The sequence below is a fragment of the Eptatretus burgeri genome, chromosome 18, assembly GCF_056783735.1.
Source record: "Eptatretus burgeri isolate ZD-2024b chromosome 18, Ebu_testis_v1, whole genome shotgun sequence".
NCBI lineage: Eukaryota > Metazoa > Chordata > Myxini > Myxiniformes > Myxinidae > Eptatretus > Eptatretus burgeri.
Genome location: NC_140978.1, coordinates 32,217,844 through 32,242,210, shown reverse-complemented (window position 1 = coordinate 32,242,210; position 24,367 = coordinate 32,217,844). Strand labels below are relative to the sequence as shown.

General features: G+C 39.4%; 1 long non-coding RNA gene across 5 annotated transcripts in view; it reads right to left on the bottom strand.

The window, feature by feature from the left end:
* Window positions 1-16,117, bottom strand: part of LOC147008837 (uncharacterized) — a 44,186-nt gene extending 28,069 nt beyond the window's left edge. For 3 of the 5 annotated variants that reach the window (XR_015053325.1, XR_015053327.1, XR_015053329.1), the window contains exons 1-2: window positions 15,967-16,117; window positions 7,399-7,526 (exon numbers count right to left, since the gene is read on the bottom strand). This is a non-coding gene — a long non-coding RNA (uncharacterized LOC147008837). The remainder of the gene's footprint in view (window positions 1-7,398; window positions 7,527-15,966) is intronic. The other 2 variants (XR_015053326.1, XR_015053328.1) reach the window with 2 other exon arrangements.
* Between the last annotated feature and the right edge of the window lie 8,250 nt (window positions 16,118-24,367).

The window sequence follows — 24,367 nt, the reverse complement described above, 5'->3', positions numbered from 1 at the left end:
CAAAAATACACTTTTCAAAGTCATTTTTACAACGACATGCTGGATTTTGAACAACGAAAAAAGCAGATTCGGACTTATGATCTCAAAATCTATAATAAACCGTCATGTGTAGAGTTCTAAGATGGGTACCACGAGATGAAACGATAGAGACCTTCATCCAGTCACCTAATAGGAAAGGTTACACCCTCACTTTTTCTTTGGACAAATTTAACTCAGGCGTTTCATCGCTGGGCGCCGCCATTTTATCTGAATCTCAATGTTTCGCCAACCTGAGAACGCAAGCGGAAAATTTTATTGGTCGAGACGGCGTTCAGTTTTGGCAAATTACTGCTAAACTGAGGGGGTTTGGAAGTGCAAGCATGGTGATTTGTGTTGTAGTGTTCAAAATACATCATTGAATTCCAATAAAATTAAGTTTTAAAGGCTGGAAAATAAAACATTGAATCAGAAGTTAACCGCTGATGATGTATTTGGGATCCACCGTCTCCTACAGATACATTAATTATTCGTGCCTGTTGTTTGTGTCCTTTATGACGTCCCCCAAAACAGTAAGTTTGCCGTTTGGAATAATTTTCAGACAGACTAATAATGAATGCTAGACAGACTGAATCAATTGCTTTACCACTAAGTGCGCATGTGCACTCAGGACGAGATTCTGTACAATATTTCGAAATTCAGCACCAAAGTACAGTATAGTACAGTACAGCTAAACTGCAGGATTTCAGAAGTGCAAACAACCCAATGAGTGTTTGACAATGTTGAAAATATGAAATTCAACTGAAAAAAAACAAATAATTCCTCGATCATAGACTAACAGACAGACACACAGATAGAGTGAACCAATTACTTTAAATCCTCCGCCCCCCCCCCCACCCCTTTGCAATGTGCATGGGGTAATGAGCCTGATAGTTCACGTCATAATAAGTGTTTCTTTTGTATCGTAATCCAAGGCTCATGGTGAAGCTTGTACACATATATTACTTGCAGGACAAAGTCATTATTAGATATCAGTATACTTTTAGATGAATCACAAGGACATTAGGAGACAATGGGCATACCGCATAGCATATGGGATTTATACCCAGGATTCAAGAATTATGTGCTTTGAGTCATCGAAACACGAAATGGAAGCTCCCACCTGAGCATGTGAACAAATGAGAAACAAGAAAAGGAGTAATCAGAGATTGCAGACCCTCACCAGAACTTGTTTTAGGTCATGTGTTTGTGTAGTTTTGTGTGATGTATTTTGTGTGGTGCTTGTGTACTGGTGTGTTATGTAATTAATAAGAGACATAACTATAACTGCCACTTTATAACTGCTGGCAGTGATGACCGGGTACGAAGACGTCCCGCTTTGATGCAACCCCACTCTGATCAGACACTTGACCCTGACCCATGGCATTTATTAATTATTATTCCATTGAATTCAGAATGGGATTAAAATAAATTCAATTCAAATCAAAGGGAAGACCAAATAGGTACAGTCCTACATTGGAGAAATCAGAAGGAACCCAAACAAGCAAAAAGCAAATATGAAGTCATCAGGAGGAACCTGGATAGGATTCGCATTTCAGATGCTACTCCTCTACCCTCAAAACCATCGAGGCACAGCCAAGTGAGCCGTGTTCAAAAAATAATAATAATAGAAAAAATTATTTTAAAAATCATAAAAAAATTCAAAGAACCCAGATCAAAAAAAAAATTCTGCCTGCCAGACCATACGTCTGATCAGGTTGAAATTTAAAATATATATTCCTCATCACTCCTACATCATAAACGTGAAGTTTCATGTCGATTGATCAAGCGGTTCACGAGAAAGAATTGTTTTTTTAAAAGATTTTTGCTCAATCCAATATGGCTGCCAGACCATGTAACATCAATTATAATTCGTGAATATCCTGGTATCTGGTAGGCTTGTGGAACATTTGGGTGAACTTTCCCCTCTATCTATGAAGCCGTTCTGGAGAAGACGATTTTTAGAGATTTGAAGGTAAATCCAATATGGCTGCCAAACCATGTGACCTATGATGTCATTTGGAGGATTTTTTGTTCCTCATGGATAGGTGATCATACCTGTAAAAACAATATGGCTGATGAACCACATGACTGATGAAATCATAAATTTTTCCCCCCACACAATTTAGCCCTACTTGACCCTCAAACATTTTCATACTGATCGGATAAAGCATTCGACATTTACAATTAAGATGTCATAACAAAGCCATATATTACATCATCAAAAAAAATCACACTAATTTCCCATGGGGAGGACTTCATATGTGCCAAGTTTCAAGTTTTTCTACGGAGGGGTTTCAGAGATACAGAAGTCTAAAGTTTTTCCTTTTTTCAAGCATGGCTGCCACACCAAAAGATTTATGATGTCATAATTATATAAAAACATTCTACATGAGTAGTTGCACCTATGATGAAAATTTGTGTCAATCGGATAAGCGGTTGCAGAGAAAACAGAGAAAATTAGCATGGATGTACGTACATACGGATGGACGGCCAACCCAAAAACATAATGCTATTGGCGACTGTCAGCAAAGGCATAAAAATTATAGATTTTACCGCCATTTTACCAAGCTTCTATTACATCACCCTTTCCAACATGTGTTAGTTATTGGTGCCTGTTATTTATGTCCTTTGTTTCTTCCTTAAAAACAGTAGGTTTTGAGTTTGGAATGATTTCCATATCATTTTACCATCAGGCAGGCAGACAGAGTAAAACTGTTATCACACTCTTCTCTGCGCATGTGTGGTCATGATGAATTTCAAGCCAAAGTACATTAAAAAGACAGGCTTGCCTTTCTATTTATGTTCAAAATATAACATTCAATTTAAATACGTTGTTCCTCGATCACAAACTGACGATCATAATCTGATCAAGACAGATGGATGGACAGACGGACAGACACAAACCAGTTGCTTAACCCACGCATTTCGCTTCACATGTGTTCAAGCTCCTCCGTGAGCCATCGACATTGTAATTATATAGTTCTAGCATTGAAGGCTTGTTCAAAGAGAGCCAAAGAAGAGCAATGATAGTTGCAGATGCCAATGAGGTTGAGAAACTGCAGCTATTGCAGAAATCGAAGACAGTGGAAGAGAGGACGACTTATCTGGCAATTTTCTCAAGAGGCAGAGATAGAATGTGGGACTTATCGGAATGAAGGGCCATGTTCCGCATGATTGACAGGTCTCCTATCTTGTCAATGCGGACGAACAGTTCCTAAACCTCACTCCCAGTTACCAGGGGGGCAATAACACGTGCACCAGGTAAATTGGAGTCCTTTGTATACACGATCGAGGCTTGTGGAAGAGCTCAAGCTGAACGAAAGGGAACAAAATGGAAAGAAGAAACACCAACAGCACTGTAGAAGTGAGAGTGAGATGAAGGCAAGGGGAGGACACATGGGGGTGAACAAACTGCACACAAGCTGAACTGAATCGAAGTCGATGGCATGCCATCGCAAATCCACATGCTTCCCACCAGAAGCAAAGTTCAAAGATAACAAAAAGTTCCACTGGGAATCATCCAATATGACATTTTGAGTGAAAAAAAATCTGCTGTTTTGACCCCTGTGACTATCGGTCCACACCCCTCGGGCATGAACCGAGGGTCAAAAAACAGACTGAGCTGATTACAATGTCTCCCAGATTTTTTTGTTGTTCAAGCGTGGTGACAATGAAACACAGCAAGAAGAGGATGGGGAAAGTGAGGATGAAAACAGAAAAGCAACAAACCTAACCAACTGACAACTAATAAAGGAAAAGAGTTGAGGAAGAGGGGGAAACCACAATAACCTGGGAAAAGTGAGTGCTTGGGAATGGGGTCATTTGGGGTAGAAGAGATCATGAGCATTGATGGGGGATGACCTAAGGTAGTGATGAACTGTCTTGAACCCCTGGAGGGAATAATGGGACTGAACAGATTGGGAAAGTTGGTTCCACAGATGATAGAGGAGAGTAGGAATAAATGAGTGGAGGTGAGCAGTAACTCTGGATTTTGGGAGTTCAACAAGAAGATGGTTATTGGCAGACAATGTGCACCCTGCATAAACCTTGGAGGGACAATGAAGAGATGGCAGAGGGTACAAGACCGAGTCACAACTCACAATGACCAACCACATAGAGGAGAGACCAATAAGGATTAATTGGACCCAGAGAGTGTCAGGGTTAGTGGGGCCTGCTGGAAAGTTCCCTTCATGCATGTTAATGAGGGTCCAGTAGCCAAACTTCATGCAGAAGTCTGGGGTTCACTGAGGAGGGGACAACGTCATCTGAATGCACCCCTGATACACCATACTCGTGAATTCATATTTACCTCATTGAAAGGTAGAAGACGAGGAGAAATTGAACTGCTACACCCCATAGAACAGCAATGGAGGGGTTAAAGTAGGGGATGGATCAAGCATTCAAATCATCAGAGAACATGTGAAAACTGCCTTTGGGGAAATGGATTGACAATGTGACCTTCAAGGTGTTTTCACAGATATTGATTGCAGTGGCATCGAGATGTCACACTCAATGGACTATAAATGAACATGTCCCAAATTGATGAGGGTATGACAAGGGATACAAAAGGCTGAATGCCATTGTCATTGAAATTGAATCATTTCAAGGAACAACGTTTTGACCTTGATGCAGGGTGTACACCGAGAATGGAAGCGAGTCAGCTTGTATATTTCAAGACCTGAACCAAACACCTTTGAATAATGGATGACTTCAAGAGGACGTTGATTGATTGAGGTTCTGAATTTTTTTTCTTCTCAATTTCATGCCCCCCAACTTCACTGCCAGTGTACGTCATAAATAGATTGCCCCTATCAGGATATGACACTCTGTTAAGAAGAAACCTCCTTTGGGGTCGACGTTGTGTCATGATAAGTTCCCTCCAGGGCTTCAAACAAGCAGTGCACCAACATGTCATCTCCTATCCCTACCTACAATCGATTTTGATCCTGATTAACCCGACCTAGCTCAACACTTTCAGCTTACTGTGCTTCCTCAGCTTTTGTGTCTCTGTCTCTTCTCTCTTCTCTCTCTCCCATTCTGTTTGTTCATTCCTTTGCTAGTTGTGTATTGTTGCCAATTTTAACCTCCGTCTCATCCACTAGTTATCGAGTTCCATCAAGACGTGTCCGACACATGATCAGATTTCTCCAAACATCCCTATACTGCACTGCTTCCCGAAGCTCTGGACATCTTAACATGTCGTGTGTTTAAAACATGGGAATTATTCTGGGTTCTTTGTAGTTAATTAGCCTCATCAATTCAGGAGATCATGACCATCAGTTTGGTGCATCACATTCTACATCAGAAAGCTCCAGTTGAACTCCACAAAAATAAATAAATAAGTATGTATTGTTAGCTCGCCTGTTCGAAGAACAGAGCTATAGCGATACCCCCCGGCGTGAGCGTCAGCGTGAAAATGTTCAAATTTTTGGTGCAAGTTATTTTTTCCTTTCTAATGTTTTTATCTACCACACTTTTTTATACGCCTGATATATATGTATGTATGTGTATATATATATATATATATATATATATATATATATATATATATATATATATATATATATATATATATATATGTATATATATATATATATATATATATAGATATATATATATATATATATATATATAGATATATATATATATATATATATATATATATATATATATATATATATATATATATATATATATAGATATATATATATATATATATATATATATATATATATATATATATATATATATATATATATATATATATATATATATATATATATATATATATATATATATATATATATATATATATATATATATATATATATATATATATATCTATATATATATCTATATCTATATCTATATATTGGGGCGTATAATGTGATACCTGTCGTCCGTCCGTCCATCCGTTCCTGTCCGCACTCTAACTTCCAAAGTTTTCAACTTTCACGTTTAATATTTGGTACATAGGTACAGACTGTGGAGACGGTGTGTTGCGACATACATTCGTCATCTAAAGTGGTTGCCCTGGCAACCAGGATGCTGTTTTCCATCCGTTCCTGTCCGCACTCTAACTCCCAAAGTTTTCAACTTTCACGTTTCGTATTTGGTACATAGGTACAGACTGTGGAGACGGTGTGTCATGACATACGTTCGTCATCTAAAGTGGTTGCCATGGCAACCAGGATGCTGTTTTCCATGTAGTAGCACAATTCTGTATATTCCTTCTTGTTCGGGCATATATTGTGCTCACTTGCGCTCTTGTTACTGATTACAACATACAAATACATATATTGCCTTAAAATTATTTCGACCAGACTTCACTGCAATGCTTTATAAAAAAATATTAATTATTAGACTGGTCTTTTAAAAACGATAAATGTATAAACAGGTGAGCATTGTGTGGCTTTGACACCAACTCTGGTTTTTAAAGCACACACACCTCGTTTTTCTAGCTCGCTTGTTCGAAGAACAGAGAGCTATAGCGATACCCCCGGCGTGAGCGTCAGCGTTAGTGTGAAAATCTTAAAGTTTTTGGTGCAGGTTATTTAGAAGCTTGCCATTCATTTAGTATGTGTAGTAGGATGCTGATATTTGGCATGGAGGTTCCTTGGGGTATATTATTGATGTAGTGAAGTTGCAATTAAAAAATAATTTCAATTTTTTTTTAATTTTTGACCTATTTTGAACTTAACTTTTTTGTAGCACATCAACGTTAAAGTTTTTGGTGCAAGTTATTTAGAAGCTTGCCATTCATTTGATATGTGTACTAGGTATAGGATGCTGATATTTGGCATGGAGGTTCCTTTGGGGTATATTATTGGTGTAGTGAAGTTGAAATGAAAAAAATAATTTCAAGTTTTTTTTAATTTTTGACCTGTTTTGAACTTAACTTTTTTGTAGCACATCAACATTAGAGTTTTTTCCTTTCTAATGTTTTTATCTACCACACTATTTTTGACTGATTACAATATACAAATACATATATTGCTTTAAAATTATTTGGAGACTTCACTGCAATGCTTTATAAAAAATATTATTAGACTAGTCTTTTAAAAACGATAAATGTATAAACAGGCGAGCATTGGGTGGCTTTGACACCAACTCTCTGGTTCATTTTGTCTTCTGAACACACACACACACACACACACACACACACACACACACACACACACACACACACACACACACACACACACACACACACACACACACACACACACACACACCCGACCTCCGTGGGTGCTGTCGATGCACCGCTTAGTTTTCAGCCGCTGCCAACTCTTAATACATTGCAGAAACTATTAGCGTATCTATATTAATATTTTGTCATCAAAGCAAATCGCACAAAATGGGAAAAAGTAAACGACTTACGTAATTTCTGGAAGAAAAAAAAGGACTCTGTCGACTCCATCGTCATGGATTGTAAAAGCAGGTGTTGCATCAAATGAGGTTCCACTTTTTTCACATTCCTTCATCTTTTCTTCACCAAATATAATTGTCTGAACAGGAGAAAAAGTTTAAGTTTAATGCTTTTGGCTAAACAAATACACTTTGTTATAAATATCGCATATTTGTTAAAATTTTCAGATTTCACTCCAGATTTTGACAGTCCATCAGATACGATTTTCAAATCAGATATAGTATTTCGATTATATACTTTAATTAGTCCATGAGAGTAGACCGTGTTTCCAAATAAGGCCGTTAATTATCTTCAAAAGAAGGCTGTTGTTTGGCTTAGTGGTTAGGGTGGCTGGCTTGGGATCTTAGAGTCCTGAGTTTGAGCCCTGTTGGCTGTTGAATTAACACCAGGTGGGGTTGATTCAGCCTGTCATCCTTCTGAGGTTGGTGAAACGAGTACAGAATCAGCAGCACATCTGTGCCCCAACAAAATGACAGCTACCTTTTAAAGCTTTTAAAAGAAAACAAGTATGTAAAAGTCACTGTCAGACAGTTTTTAAAATTCCGCCGTTAGCCACACCCATTTAGGTATGATTGGCTCTTGGGCAATTGTGTCGTCACAGGCACGCCCCCACCAAACTAATTGAGAGGTGTGGTCCTGCCCACCCCTCTTGGGCCTTCATTGTCTAAGCCAGGTAGAAAGTAAACAGCTATGCTTACTTTGAAATACTGTACTTGTTTTGTGGAATATTATGAAGTTGTGAAAAAATTTGAGTCGTCATGTGGCTTCCCACTGTAAAATGCAGGAGATTCGTGTTTAAACCAGGTCCTGAGCTTTAAACAATTTTGAGTTTGGCTCTGATAAGAAGAAAAATTACAAATGGCCGCTTTTGGTCTGTCAGATTTTTTTAGGTAAGCGATGCTGTCCCAGAGCTTCATGAATGTTGTTGGATGTGAAATCCTCCGTTGATGACTGGTAGTCACGTTGTTGATTTATAAGTTTTATCTTGGTAGATTTTCAGAGGATTTGTGTTGTATTAAACCTATTGGGTGTCCGTGCCGTCCCTAACCATCTACCGACTACCTGATATTCAAGTATAATCACATATACGAGGCTATACTGCTGTATTCAATGGAAAATATATGTCCTGTGATCGTTTGACCTTACATAAAGCCCACCATTGACAAACAAGAATCAGACCATGATTTGATGGATGATGATAATTGGCAGGCTTCATGTTGGCCTAACAGTTGTGGTGGCTGGCTTAAGATCTTTGGGTCTTGAGTTCAAGCCCCAGTCCCACCATCAAATTAACACCAGGTGGGTTGACTCAGCCTGTCATCCCTCGAAAGTCGGCAAAATGAGCACACTTACAGGTGTCAGGGGGAACTGCATCAGTGGCACAGCCACAGACTCATACGAATAGATTTATAAATGGTAAGGTGGTAAGACACCAATTGAACTAAGTGTACCCAATGGGGACAAATCCTGGAAGGAAGTTCAGATCTGTGGTGACGTCATTAATCCAGCGAAACAAACAAGACCAAACTTGGTCTATAAACGCAAGAGGGCGCCACCTTCACGTTCAAAATTCATTTCCATTGCGGCATTTTCTGAATTTCATGGAATTCCAATCAGTAAGTCCTCGTGATCGTCCCGGTCGGACTCAAATCGCAAGACGTGAACTGAAGTTATGGGAACTCATGTATTTGGTAAATGAGGACACCTTGTGTGGGACAACTCATTGAAACAATGGAAGACCATATTGAACTTATTATAATCCTTTTACTGGAACGAAACGAGCATATCGTGGGATCGACTCGGCTCCACGGATTTAATGTTGATTTTAAACTTCAAAGTAATTTTAACAAAAGTGCCATTTTCATCAGCTCGCTGTAACTCACCCAACTTCTCGTGTGACGGTTTGCCGCGGGGTCACGTAGTGGGACAAAAGCAAACGTTTATGCCCTCAATGGTGAAAGTGACGGCAGAATGTCGAAACTTTTTGTGAATCGAGAACGGGTACTTCAAAGTGGGTATTGAGGAGGAGGTTGGGGTTGGAGGGTTATTTTTACTTTGAGAAGCACAGTGTCGCTTCTGTGTTCAGGAGCAGCGACTTCAACACCACAACAACTCTGCGTTTCCAGGAAACGCAGCATATCCATCATGCGTGAAAAACGACGAGCAGACACCGAGGCCGATGCCCTCCTTTACCTCGCCAAGACCCTTTCAGGGTGTGGCTCAAGAGATCACACTGAATTCGATTCACGGTAAGATCAACCTCTGCTCACACCCAGATGTCTCCACACTCACTCATGAAGTTTGATCAATAAATGACAAATTTTCTGGAAATTCCCTGTAGGAATCTCTACATATTGGGCACCCATAACAGCCCATTCGTTATTCACATTGGTTGATCTCCTGGAAGCGAAAACACTTTTTGACATCATTGTCTGGGAATTTTCTTGTACATAATGTGACTTGAGGCTTCCATTGCAGGTGGCGCTTTCCAAGCACTTCTGAAAGTCCTTGCGACCTTCTCAATACCCTCGTATGGATAACCCTCAATATTCAGATGCACATAGTCCATCCATTGATTCGAGTGCAGTACCTGGTGGCTGGTTGGATCATTTATGGAGGTGTGGCTGTACTGCTGATGCAGTTCCCCCTGCAGGTCATGGCAGACATTTTTCCTTTCTTCAGGGTGCCGGCGTTAACTCACTGACTCTTTTTTTTTTTGTATACCTTGGTCGAGGCTCGTATGAGAGCTAACACACAACTCACAGCAAGGAGGCATGAGACAAGAGGGGCGGGAGTGGAAGGGACAAAACAGTGGGGAACAGATACATTAGGTGAACTGTGAAAGGGAGAGGGATGGGGATGGGACGGGGAACATGGCGAAGAGAAGATGGACATTACAGGGACTTTCAGGAAGGAAAGCAGGGGAATTGAGGGAAGTGGGCTTGGGTGGATTATCGGGGATAGAAAAGATCGAGGATTTGGATGTGGGAAGATAAGAGGTGGTGGTGAACAGCTGTTTTGAAAGCCTGGAGGGAAGAATGGGAAAGAATAGAGTGAGGAAGTTTATTCCAAAGGCGGGAAAAAAGAGGAATGAAAGAGTGAAGATGAGCAGTGATTCGTGATTTTGGTAGTTTTACCAGAAGGGGGTTGTTGGCGGACCTTGAGCGCCCTGTGGAAATGTGGTGGGGACAAATCGCAGAGAGAGCAGGGGGGGCAAGGCTGGAGAGGAGTCGGTAGAAGACAGAAAGACCACCGACCAACCTGCGGTGATTGAGTGAGAGGCCCAAAGACTCAGCTTCATTGCAGGAGATGCCGATGATCTTAAATGCCCTGGTTTCGACAGCGTGAAGCCGAGAAAGGTGGGAGGCAGGAGCAATAGCCCAGAGGGGAGAGCAGTACTCCATCAGGCTACGGACAAAAGCTTTGTAAGTGGTCAGGAGCTCAAGAGGGCCGAGGAAGGACTTTGCACGACGGAGGATTCCCAGTCGGCGACAGGCTTTGGAGGCGAGGTTTGAAATGTGGCTTTCCCAGGAAAGGTCATGGCAGATAGTGAGACCCAGAAGCTTGAAAGAAAAGACTTCTTCCAGAGGATTGTTGAGAAAGTGGATGATGGAGAAAGTCGACTCTTTAGCGAAAGACATCTTTAGCGGACCTTTAAGTCCACGGGCTATTGTTATTATCAGATCGGACACCCGGCTTAACTTCGCATTCGATGGATGTCGACCACACTCATTCACATCCGTGCAAAGCACCGTGTTGACGGTTTCTCATCGTGTTGGGAATCGAACCCAGATTCATAATCATCATCTCTGCAGTTAAGAACGTTGTTGCTGCCGAAGGCTACAGCCCTGGTCTGGTCGCCACTCCGATCAAAGAATTCAGGACAGGAATTTGGAATTTGTTTAGGGTGCCGGCGATAGCTCAGCTTCACGAAGGACACTGTGGGATCTTTAACGTCCACCAACTATTACGGCAGGTGGAACACCCAGTACAACGTCCATCCGAGAGACGGCACACACATTGATGAATCACCCTACCTGTGAAACACCGGGATGTCAGTGTATACTTGGGTCGGGATTCGTACCCAAGCTAGACAGCTTCGAGGTGAGTATGTGTTCCTCTAAATGAACTCAGATGAGACGGCTAAAAGGTGAGTGCGCTACCTGCACAGTCATAATGAATTAATGAAGAATACTATATTATTACTTGGAAATTATCATAAGCTGCTGCAAATGATTATGGGTTGAGACCGAGCAGAACTAATAGAAGAAAAACACAAGGAAAGTGAAATCCAAGAAAAGAAAATCTGCCTAATAACCTCCCAATATCACACCTTTATGTCTACCCTCCACTGGAGTACAATGACAGCACAACAACAGATCATGATCTCGCAACAGGCTCGGGGAAGATGGCAGAACCACTGATAGTCTGACAGAAGGTAGATGTGTGTGTGTGTGTTTGTGTGTTGTCACAAGTCAAATCAGTCTTCATTGTGGTAATCAGGTGTACCAAAAGGTACTTACCACTGACCGGCTGAAGGAGCTATGGCATTGCAGGGAAAGACCAATATGGGTGCAAGCAGTGCCACACCACATGGCTCAACTATTGGATGCTCACCCCTGGAGAGTTTGCAAACCTCTCAAAGTACGAATAAGACGATTTGCACTCAAAATGAAGCAAAGTTTTCCAGCTCGGTTTATGGGTTCATGGACCCAATCATGCTGGAAGCTGAACTTTGTCTGCTCTTCAAATAGGTCACGTGATTGTGAAGACAGCAGCAAAGCAACAGAATTGGACAGGTGTGTGTATGTCAATGATAGGATTGACGGAATGGATGAGAGAACAAATTGATGAACACAAAATACCAAAAACACACAGGTGGCCTAATGCTTGGAGGAGGTAGAGAAACATGTAAAAAGGAGAATTGTTAATTCGAAAAGAAAAGTTCGAATCAACAATCCGAAGGTAATTCTAAACAATCCTGAGACACGTGATTATTTGAAACAGCTTCAAACAATACGTGATTGTCCCAATTGACAAAGCAAATAATAATATCACAATTTGTACGTAGAACATTCTACATTCAAATACTTTTGGAAGAATTGTGCTTACACACTGGACTTTCAAAGACTTACAAAATAATTAATAATACTTTTGGAAACCTTGGCAGTGATCAGACAATCACAGATCAACAACACTCCATTCTCGTTTTATTTTACCTCTGATAATTCAATGAGAAGATTGGCTTTTTAACTTACAAACCAATATTCTGTGATCGAGACGTCGATCCACACTTATTTTTATACCTCGTATCTTGTTCACTGAATGGTTGTCCTTCCCAACTTCTTGACACTGCTAATTGACGAATGGCAGTTGAGATGATTGCCTGATGCGAAACAGACATGGTGAGATTCCTGCGAGTTATTTTTAAGGCTTGGATAGTTTTTGAAACAATATTGTGACTCAAGGGGAGGTGGTGGTCCCCCTGGGAGGGACAATGGAGATGTAGCTTGTTGGACGAGAAGTAGATGGAATACTTGTGCACCTGAGTGAGCTGGTTGTGTAGGAAGCAGGAGAGTTTTGTTTCACGTATTTTCCACAATGAACCTATCCTCTGTTTATCCCCTTCAGAGTATGCTGAAAAGGGCTGAGTAACTAGTGTCCTGGTGTAGCTTAGACTTTGTCGGTTCCGGTTCTTTCTTTTTTTTCGAGTGGGTGAGCATGAGTGGCACCAGCTTTTCAAGGCAGCATTGTGGTGCCCATCTCAGTTTTCCTGGAGGTACCTACGGGTGAACTCCGAAGTGTGAACTGGTGGAACAGGCAAATACAATGTAGACCAGACCAGGTGGGACAGACAAATTACGAGGGCCATTCGGAAGGTTTTCTTCCCTATTTCTTGATATGTAAAGGCCCAACCGATTTACCCGATCAAAGTACTCATGATGTTACGTGTTCATATATAAAACAGCCTTTTGTTCATGTTCGCAGGACTTGTTTACAAGTGTCAACTTGAACCAATCAATCATGAGAGTTCTGAAAAAAAAAAGAGAAAACTAAAGCCCACCTGTTTCCAGGTTACCAGCTTTTCCTTCTGTGATTGAGAGTCTGCAGCTGTGTCCATCCTGTTCACCCCCTGTGTCCTCCCCTTGCCCACGTCCTTTATCCCTCCAAGTCTCCCTCTATTTTGTCCCTCAACTCTGCTGTTGGTGTATTCCCCTCCCCTTCCCTCCTCTATTTATTTTGTTACATCCTGATCTATTTTGTGTTATAGCTCCTCCATGAGCCTGACACCACCTACCTGTATATCCCAAAATAACATCAAAAGGACTTGATTGGAAATCAAGAGTCAAAGGTCAAAGGCACCATTGGTAAAAAGCCTTTCCAGTATAACAAGAGAAAACAGAATAAAAGCAAGTTATATCAACAAAATCAATAACAAAATAAATAAATGAAATAAACAATAATAAGTGGTGTGGGGGTGGGGGAGAAAAGAAAGGAAAATGACAAAAGAGGGGAAAATGGAAGTAAAGTTTTAATCTATGTGCCTGTGGGCGTCTGTAGTGCCATGATAAAAAGGATACACCGCAAAGGTCATGTGGTTGGTGGCTTTTCCCCCCTCCCCCTTCCCATTCCTATCACTACATAAGCCATCCTTCAAACTACATTTCCCTCTATTTCTCTGATGAAGGGCTCACCATCGGTAGATCAGCTACCCCTCTCTTCCCACAAAGGTTAGCGTAATCATATCGGCTTTCATGCGATAAAACCCATTGTTTAACCAGTCACCAGGGGCAGACCAGAAGTCAGCCTGACGGAGACCTGTATTCATTCCAACGTAGCTGAGACAATGCACTGCATCCTCGCTGAAACATATTGGGCATGAAAAAAAAAAAACTTTTCCAGAGAACTTGTTTAGTGATTTCAAACAATCTCAGACAACTTCATGAGTACGACGACGATAATACAGGATGGGTCATGGCTCACCACTTTGATATTCTATGAAGACCAAACGATGAATCATGAAGTGGAAGCACAAACATTCAACACCTCCCCAGAAATTGAAGAAGGCACCAGCTGTAATGGTCATTATTACTGCTTTTTGGTACAATGAGAGAGTGATCTTGACTGACTACACCCCAGAAGGCAAGACCATTCATGGAAAGTACGCTGCTGATGCATTGTGGTGATTATGAGAAGCTGTCAAAGGGCTAGCCGGATGGCTAATAAGTTCGCACACGAGGTTCTGAGCCATCTATCCCTGGTTTGAATCCTGACCAAACTCTACACTATCATCCTGGTGTGTCATCGGGAGGGCGATTCATCAATGAGTGTGCCCATCCCTCGGACTGATGTTAAACGGGAATCCCATCTGATGGCATTAGTTGGTGGACGTTAAAGATCCCATGGTGTCCTTCGCAAAGAGTAGGCGAGCTATTGCCGACACCCCGAACAAATTACAAGTTTCTGCTCTAACCGACAGTGAGTGTTGCATTTGCGCACAGCCGTGCCCTCAGCCAGTGATGACACTCGCAGCCACGTGTTGTATACCAAAGAAGAAGTAGTCAAAGTGCTGCTTCTCCAGGATGATTCATAACCCCACACAGCCCAGGTTGTAGTGACTATAGCAATTGACTGTGGCTTTGAAGCAGTTTCCTCATCGAGCATGTTCAACAGATTTGGGTCCATCAGACTTCTACTACGAGATTCCGAAAATGAAGAAAGAACTTTTTGGGAAAATTTTTCACATTGATGATGATGAGGTCATCACAGCAGTCGAGGAGTTTCTGGAGAAGGCAACACAAGGACTTCAACAATATGAGAATAGCCAAGCTGTTGTAGCACTGGATGAAGTGCATTGATATCAAGATGGACGATGTAAATTAATGTCCATTTATGCAACTGTTCCTGTAGCCAACCGTTCAACTCTTCATCTGTATAGATCTAATGTCCACCAATGCAACTGTTCATGCATCTATCGATTGAACTCTCCATCTAATGTATTTGGATCGACTGGGTTCACTTGATGTAACCATGGGCGTCTACCCTCGGCTTATATTTTTGTGTATACCTACTCTCTCTCACCCAAACTACCCTTTTTAAAGAGTAGCAGGGTATGCTGATACATTGTAAGCAGTAACGAACCACGCTTCCTCGTTGGCTCGGGTCGCTCACCTGCATTTATTTTTTTAATTTATTTATTTTTATTTATGAACATCTTGCAATGATTCTATGATTATTTCCTCAGTGTATCGGCTTCGATGTCCGTTAGCACACAAAATTTCAGCTTTCTACGTCACCCGGAAGGTACCGACCATTAACATCAGTCAGTCACTTAGTGACACTGAGTGACTGAGTGGTTAGAATGAGCTTTACATATTAGATTTACTTTGTTTCGAACTTCATCACACTCATCTCATGCTAAATATTTACAGCAAGACACTCCTTATCATATTCATAGTAGTGCTATACATGCTATATTATTCGGGATGTATAGCATTAAATATGCATAAAGAAAATACCTTGCTAAAGAAGAACAGTGAGGAAGAATGAGCTTGTGGGTCAAGGTCGATGAAAGAAGTACTGACGTGGGAGGACACGAGGGTATACCTGAGAAGTATGGAATGCTCAGAGGATGTACTCATCACCTACTCACAAATCCTTGTACATGGACATTTCACGCAAAGAGGACTCGCTCAAACAGGACAAGACTCCAGAGACAAGGACAAAAATGACGCACAACGTTGGGTGCAGTTTCACTTTGTGTTGTTTATTTCCACATTTAACTCAATCAAAATAAAGTTTATGTTCACACAAATCAACCAAAAACAGAGCAGGGCTTGTGAGATTTCAGGTCCCATGACAATGTATTGTGAATAAAAATACACGAAAAATAAGAAAAGTAAAAAGAAACAGAAGCAAAGAGTACAGTAAAACAAGGCAACTATATCGGGAATAACAAGGAGTTGGGCAGACAGAAGCCAAACCGAAGGAAGCGAAACTTGAGATGAACAGAAATGGGGGGATGGGGGTGGAGCAGGAAGGAATCAGCTAGTATGCAGTTCCTTATGTCCATGTGTCAAAAACACTCATTACTCATTTATTATCTGTGATTACTATATCAATTTCAATATATAATATAAGATTTATAATATAATCTTCAATAATAAGATTTTGGGTTTGTGCTTAAAGATATTCACACCATTGGTTTGCCAAAGGCTCAATTCAAGTGAATTACACAATATGGGTCCATTATCATCAAAATAAAGACTAATTACTGCACCGTAGATCCAAAAATGAACTCAGATTTAACAAGACACACACACACACACACACACACACACACACACACACACACACACACACACACACACACACACACACACACACACACACACACACACACACTTGCCCCAAACAACGATGCTGTAATTTTAAAAAGACAAAATAAAGGAGGACAGACAAACAAGAATTGATTGACTAAAATTATATTTTTATTTATTTTTGACATCAACAAAACGAGGAATGGACTTGTATAAAGTCACCATATGCATTTTCCACATCATAAAGTAACCGTATGCATTTTCGATGTCATAAAATAACCGTATGCATTTTCCACGTCATAAAGTAACCATATGCATTTTCCATGTCATAAAGTAACAATATGCATTTTCTACGTTGTATTGTAACCGTATGCATTTTCCATGTCATAAAGTAACCGCATGCATTTTCCACGTCATAAAGTAACCCTATGCATTTTCCACGTCATAAAGTAACCATATGCATTTTCCACATCATAAAGTAACCGTATGCATTTTCCATGTCATAAAGTAACCGTATGCATTTTACATGTAATAAAGTAACAATATGCATTTTCCACATCATAAAGTAACAATACGCATTTTCTACGTTGTATTGTAACCGCATGCATTTTCCACGTCATAAAGTAACCATATGCATTTTCCACATCATAAAGTAACCGTATGCATTTTCCATGTCATAAAGTAACCGTATGCATTTTACATGTAATAAAGTAACAATATGCATTTTCCACATCATAAAGTAACAATACGCATTTTCTACGTCGTATTGTAACCGCATGCATTTTCCACATCATAAAGTAACCGTATGCATTTTCCCCTTCATAAAGTCACCGTATGCATTTTCCATGTCATAAAGTAACCGTATGCATTTTTCATGTCATAAAGTAACCATATGCATTTTCCATGTCATAAAGTCACCGTATGCATTTTCCACGTCATAAAGTAACCGTATGCATTTTCCACGTCATAAACTAACCGTATGCATTTTCCATGTCATAAACTAACCGTATGCATTTTCCATGTCATAAAGTAACCGTATGCATTTTCCACATCATAAAGTAACAGTATGCATTTTCCACGTCATAAAGTAACCGTATGCATTTTCAACGTCATAAAGTAACCGTATGCATTTTCCACGTCATATTGCAACCGTATTCATTTTCCATGTCAAAAAGTAACCGCATGCATTTTCCACGTCATATTGCAACCGTATGCATTTTCCATGTCATAAAATAACCGTATGCATTTTCCACGTCATATTGCAACCGTATGCATTTTCCATGTCATAAAGTAACCGCATGCATTTTCCACGTCATATTGCAACCGTATGCATTTTCCATGTCATAAAATAACCGTATGCATTTTTCACGTCATAAAGTAACAATATGCATTTTCCACGTCATAAAGTAACTGGATGCATTTTCCACGTCATAAAGTAACCAGATGCATTTTCTATGTCGTATTGTAACTGGATGCATTTTCCATGTCATAAAATAACCGTATGCATTTTCCACGTCATAAAGTAACCGGATGCATTTTCAACGTCATAAAGTAACCGCATGCATTTTCCATGTCATTAGGTAACCATATGCATTTTCCATGTCATAAAGTAACCGTATGTATCTTCCATGTCATAAAGTAACTGTATACATTTTCCACGTCATAAAGTAACCATATACATTTTCCATGTCATAAAGTAACTGTATGTATTTTCCATGTCATAAAGGAACCGTATGCATTTTCCACATCATTAAGTAACCGTATGCATTTTCCATGTCATAAAGTAACCGTATTAATTTTCCATGTCATAAAGTAACCGTATGTATTTTCCATGTCATAAAGTAACCGTATTAATTTTCCATGTCATAAAGTAACCGTATGCATTTTCCACGTCATAAAGTAACCGGATGAATTTTCCACGTCATTAGGTAACCATATGCATTTTCCATGTCATAAAGTAACCGTATGTATTTTCCATGTCATAAAGTAACTGTATACATTTTCCACGTCATAAAGTAACCATATACATTTTCCATGTCATAAAGTAACCGTATGCATTTTCCACGTCATAAAGTAACCGTATGCATTTTCAACGTCATAAAGTAACCGTATGCATTTTCCACGTCATAAAGTAACCGTATGTATTTTCCATGTCATAAAGTAACCGTATGCATTTTCCCCTTCATAAAGTCACCGTATGCATTTTCCATGTCATAAAGTAACCGTATGCATTTTTCATGTCATAAAGTAACCATATGCATTTTCCATGTCATAAAGTCACCGTATGCATTTTCCACGTCATAAAGTAACCGTATGCATTTTCCACGTCATAAACTAACCGGATGCATTTTCCATGTCATAAACTAACCGTATGCATTTTCCATGTCATAAAGTAACCGTATGCATTTTCCACATCATAAAGTAACAATATGCATTTTCCACGTCATAAAGTAACCGTATGCATTTTCAACGTCATAAAGTAACCGTATGCATTTTCCACGTCATATTGCAACCGTATGCATTTTCCATGTCAAAAAGTAACCGCATGCATTTTCCACGTCATATTGCAACCGTATGCATTTTCCATGTCATAAAATAACCGTATGCATTTTCCACGTCATATTGCAACCGTATGCATTTTCCATGTCATAAAGTAACCGCATGCATTTTCCACGTCATATTGCAACCGTATGCATTTTCCATGTCATAAAATAACCGTATGCATTTTTCACGTCATAAAGTAACAATATGCATTTTCCACGTCATAAAGTAACTGGATGCATTTTCCACGTCATAAAGTAACCAGATGCATTTTCTACGTCGTATTGTAACTGGATGCATTTTCCATGTCATAAAATAACCGTATGCATTTTCCACGTCATAAAGTAACCGGATGCATTTTCAACGTCATAAAGTAACCGCATGCATTTTCCATGTCATTAGGTAACCATATGCATTTTCCATGTCATAAAGTAACCGTATGTATCTTCCATGTCATAAAGTAACTGTATACATTTTCCACGTCATAAAGTAACCATATACATTTTCCATGTCATAAAGTAACTGTATGTATTTTCCATGTCATAAAGGAACCGTATGCATTTTCCACATCATTAAGTAACCGTATGCATTTTCCATGTCATAAAGTAACCGTATTAATTTTCCATGTCATAAAGTAACCGTATGTATTTTCCATGTCATAAAGTAACCGTATTAATTTTCCATGTCATAAAGTAACCGTATGCATTTTCCACGTCATAAAGTAACCGGATGAATTTTCCACGTCATTAGGTAACCATATGCATTTTCCATGTCATAAAGTAACCGTATGTATTTTCCATGTCATAAAGTAACTGTATACATTTTCCACGTCATAAAGTAACCATATACATTTTCCATGTCATAAAGTAACCGTATGCATTTTCCACGTCATAAAGTAACCGTATGCATTTTCAACGTCATAAAGTAACCGTATGCATTTTCCACGTCATAAAGTAACCGTATGTATTTTCCATGTCATAAAGTAACCGTATGCATTTTCAACGTCATAAAGTAACCGTATGTATTTTCCATGTCATAAAGTAACCGTATGCATTTTCCACATCATAAAGTAACCGTATGTATTTTCCATGTCATAAAGTAACCGTATGCATTTTCCACGTCATAAACTAACCGTATGTATTTTCCATGTCATAAAGTAACCGTATGCATTTTCCACATCATAAAGTAACCATATGCATTTTCCATGTCATAAAGTAACCGTATTAATTTTCCATGTCATAAAGTAACCGTATGTATTTTCCATGTCATAAAGGAACCGTATGCATTTTCCACATCATTAAGTAACCGTATGCATTTTCCATGTCATAAAGTAACCGTATTAATTTTCCATGTCATAAAGTAACCGTATGTATTTTCCACGTCATAAAGTAACAATATGCATTTTCCATGTCATAAAGTAACCGTATGCATTTTCCTTGTCATAAAGTGACCGTATGAATTTTCCACGTCATAAAGTAACCGTATGCATTTTCCACGTCATAAAGTAACCGTATGCATTTTCCCCGTCATAAAGTAACCGTATGCATTTTCCACGTCAGAAAGTAACCGTATACATTTTCCCCGTCAGAAAGTAACCGTATGCATTTTCCACATCATAAAGTAACCGTATGCATTTTCCCGTCATTGGGTAACCATATGCATTTTCCACGTCATTTGGTAACCGTATGCATCTTCCACATCATAAAGTAACCGTATGCATTTTCCACATCATAAAGTAACCGTATGCATTTTCCCCGTCATTGGGTAACCGTATGCATTTTCCACGTCATTAGGTAACCGTATGCATTTTCCACATCATAAAGTAACCATATGCATTTTCCCCATCATTGGGTAACCATATGCATTTTCCATGTCATTAGGTAACCGTATGCATTTTCCACGTCATAAAGTAACCATATGCATTTTCCACGTCATAAAGTAACCGTATGCATTTTCCACGTCAAATTTTCATCAATCAAGAGTCCACTAAAAAAAATTCAATGAACCATCAATATACAGTACTTTGTACTTGTATTATCAAATATTTATAAGTCCAGGAAGCACAAAGACCAAATTGCTGAAAAAGATAATATTTGTTTTTTTTTCTATATTTAATGAAAACTATTTGCCTTCAGTTCAAATAGTTCAGGAAACCGAACTAAAATTCCTTCAGTTCAGGAAACCGAACTAAAATTCTCTATTGAGGGTATCCAATAATATATTAACATCACAATGAGAAAACCAAAGGCTGGAATGATCAGCAAGCAGGATGAAGGACAGTTCATCAGAGGTTTTAGGAAAATCATTAATATATTTATGTCATAAACAAATGTTTCTTTTGATTCAACATGCTTATTTTGATTGTCGTTCCACACAAAAGCCTTCAGCTTCAGTATCATCAATCAAAATTAAATGATATAACTGATACAATTATAGGTATAATATTGTGTGCAGTGTGTAAGTCAAAAGCATTAAAAGTCAAACCCCATTTGAGCATAAGCCAAAAATAAATACAATAAGACATTTAATAACACATACATTGTACTCATCATTATTACTTCCACCAATGAAGGTGGATGCAGGTTGTGTTTTCACCCCTGTTTTTCTGTCTGTCTGCCTGTCTGTGAGCAAGATATCTCAAATGGTTCCGGACGGATTGGGACAAAACTTGGAGGCCAGGTTGGGTGTGTGGCAAGGATAAATTGTTTCGATTTTGTTGAAGATCCAGATCAGCATCTGGATTAGAGAATTTTTTTATTGGCTGCCCTTAGAGCACCCTTATTCTGGACATTTCCATCTGTCTGTCTGTCCGTGAAACTTTGGTCAAGCCTAGGGGCTAAACCACTCAACCGATTCCAATGAAATCTGGTCGGTAGGACCAATATTTCTGGGAATCGTGTGCTTTCGAATATGGGACCTCGGGCCCTAGCAACAGCATAGCAACGGCCCTTTAAAGTGGTCAAAAAAATCGAAAAAAAATCAAAAATAAATAAATCGAAAAATCGAAGCTTTGAGTTCTGTGTGCAATCTATCTCGCTCCCTTCATGCCAATTTTCAGCCCTAACAAAAAATATTTTTAGGAAGAGATAGGTTTTGGGCGAGTACATGTCAAACATTTCAGAAACGGGTAATTGCGAATATCTCCAAGAGAAAGAGTCTGGTTTTGATGAAACTTGGGTGAAATGTGTACAATGTGGCTAGCATGTACACAAAAATGAATGGTTGCTATGCATACCTCCGTTGCTTAGCAACAGCTAAAATACTTTATCATACATCGTACACTTATTGTGGACTATACAAAAAAATCAATACCTCCGAAACTGGACCTCCGAGGGACCTGTTGTTTTTTTTTTTGTGCCCAAGGAGAATGTCTTACAACATCGTATAAAAAAATAAAATCTTTAGTGAATAGATAAATGGAATTACCAGGGCTGCCATTTGTTAGAGTCTCTTTGGAAACATGCCTGAAATTTCACAAGGCGGGTTTCTGGGCACAAACTAAGAGAGCTGTGATAATCATATTTATTGTGCTAAATTGATTGATAGCATGTACATGAATATCGGCTAGTCGCGTCGGCCAGCTTTCCATCTAGATCGAGCAGCCATGTCGCCTACCGGCTTGTTTTTATATTTTTAAGTAATTTTTCACCATTGAAAGATGGGGCCAAAAACGATATATAGCATGATATTTCAAAAATTTGTGTACAAGTTATGACAAAACTTGGTGGATGAGTTGGGGTGGTGACAAGAACAATCCGATTCGATTTTGGTTCAGGTCCGGATGCAGATCCAGCATATCAGAGGAATAAAAATGTAATTTGTTCAGCTTGGCAGAGGTATGCGCTCTACCAAGTGTCGTTGGAGTTTGGACATTCAGAACGAAGCTAGATAAAAGTGTTTGTACTTATCGATTCCTCAGTTAATGTGTAAGTTACCGAATCATGTTTTAAGTTAAAGTCACTTGCAATTTTTAGATTTTGTGAACTACTTTCTTCTTTATGTTTCCATTCTGAGTTTCTATACAAAGATGGCCTCTAGGTACACACACTGGCGTATCAGTTTTCTAGCCCTAAATTGGAATCCCGACCCAGCTACAAACTGTCATCCTGGTGTTTTACAGGCAGGGTGATTCTTCAATGTGTGTGCCGTCCCTCGGATGAACGTAAAACTGGGCATCCTATCTGCCGGCATTCGTTGGTGGACGTAAAAAAATCCCACAGTGTCCTTCACAAAGAATTAGCGAGTTATCTCCGGCATCCTGAACAAATTGCAAATTATTGCCTGGACTGTGGACAGCAAGTGATCTGGTCTTGGAAGCTCGTTAAAACTTGATTACACCGCTTACTATCCCCAAATGTGATTGTTGTCTGGCTCAGCAGCTGCTGCACTAGAAACAAATTGACAATCGCAGGTTTTCCGCATGAGACACGAGCGGTGTCTTCGACAACAAAGAACAAACATGACGATGATTTCAAGATTAAATTGTACATTGGTTACCCTAATTCGAGATGTAATCCGTTAACATTTATAACATCGCTTTCACATAAATGGCATTTGTTTATATCTCCGGGCAATGAAGAGGGCACGGGTCAAATGGGGATCAGAAATCCGAAACCTGTGAACGAAACCATTGTTGTTCCACATCCTCCATGTCTTTGTATTTGCAGTGTATAGAAAATGCGGCACGAAGACTACTTCAACATGCAAATCCTCATCTCATTCTCACTTACATCACAATCCAAATCAACATCACAATCTTCTTCTCATCCTCAGCAACATCACAATCCTCATCTCATCTTCATTTACATCACAATCCTCATCAACATCAAATTTCTCGTCTCATCTGAATCAACAATAACATCCTTATGTCATCATCAACAACACAATCTTCCTTTCCATCCTCATCAACATCGCCATCCACATCTCATCCTCATCAACTTCACAATCCTCGTCTCATCCTCATCAACACCACAATTCTCATCTCATCCACATCAATGTCACAATCTTCCTCTCATCCTTATCAACATCAAAATCACCATCTTATCCTCATCAATATCAA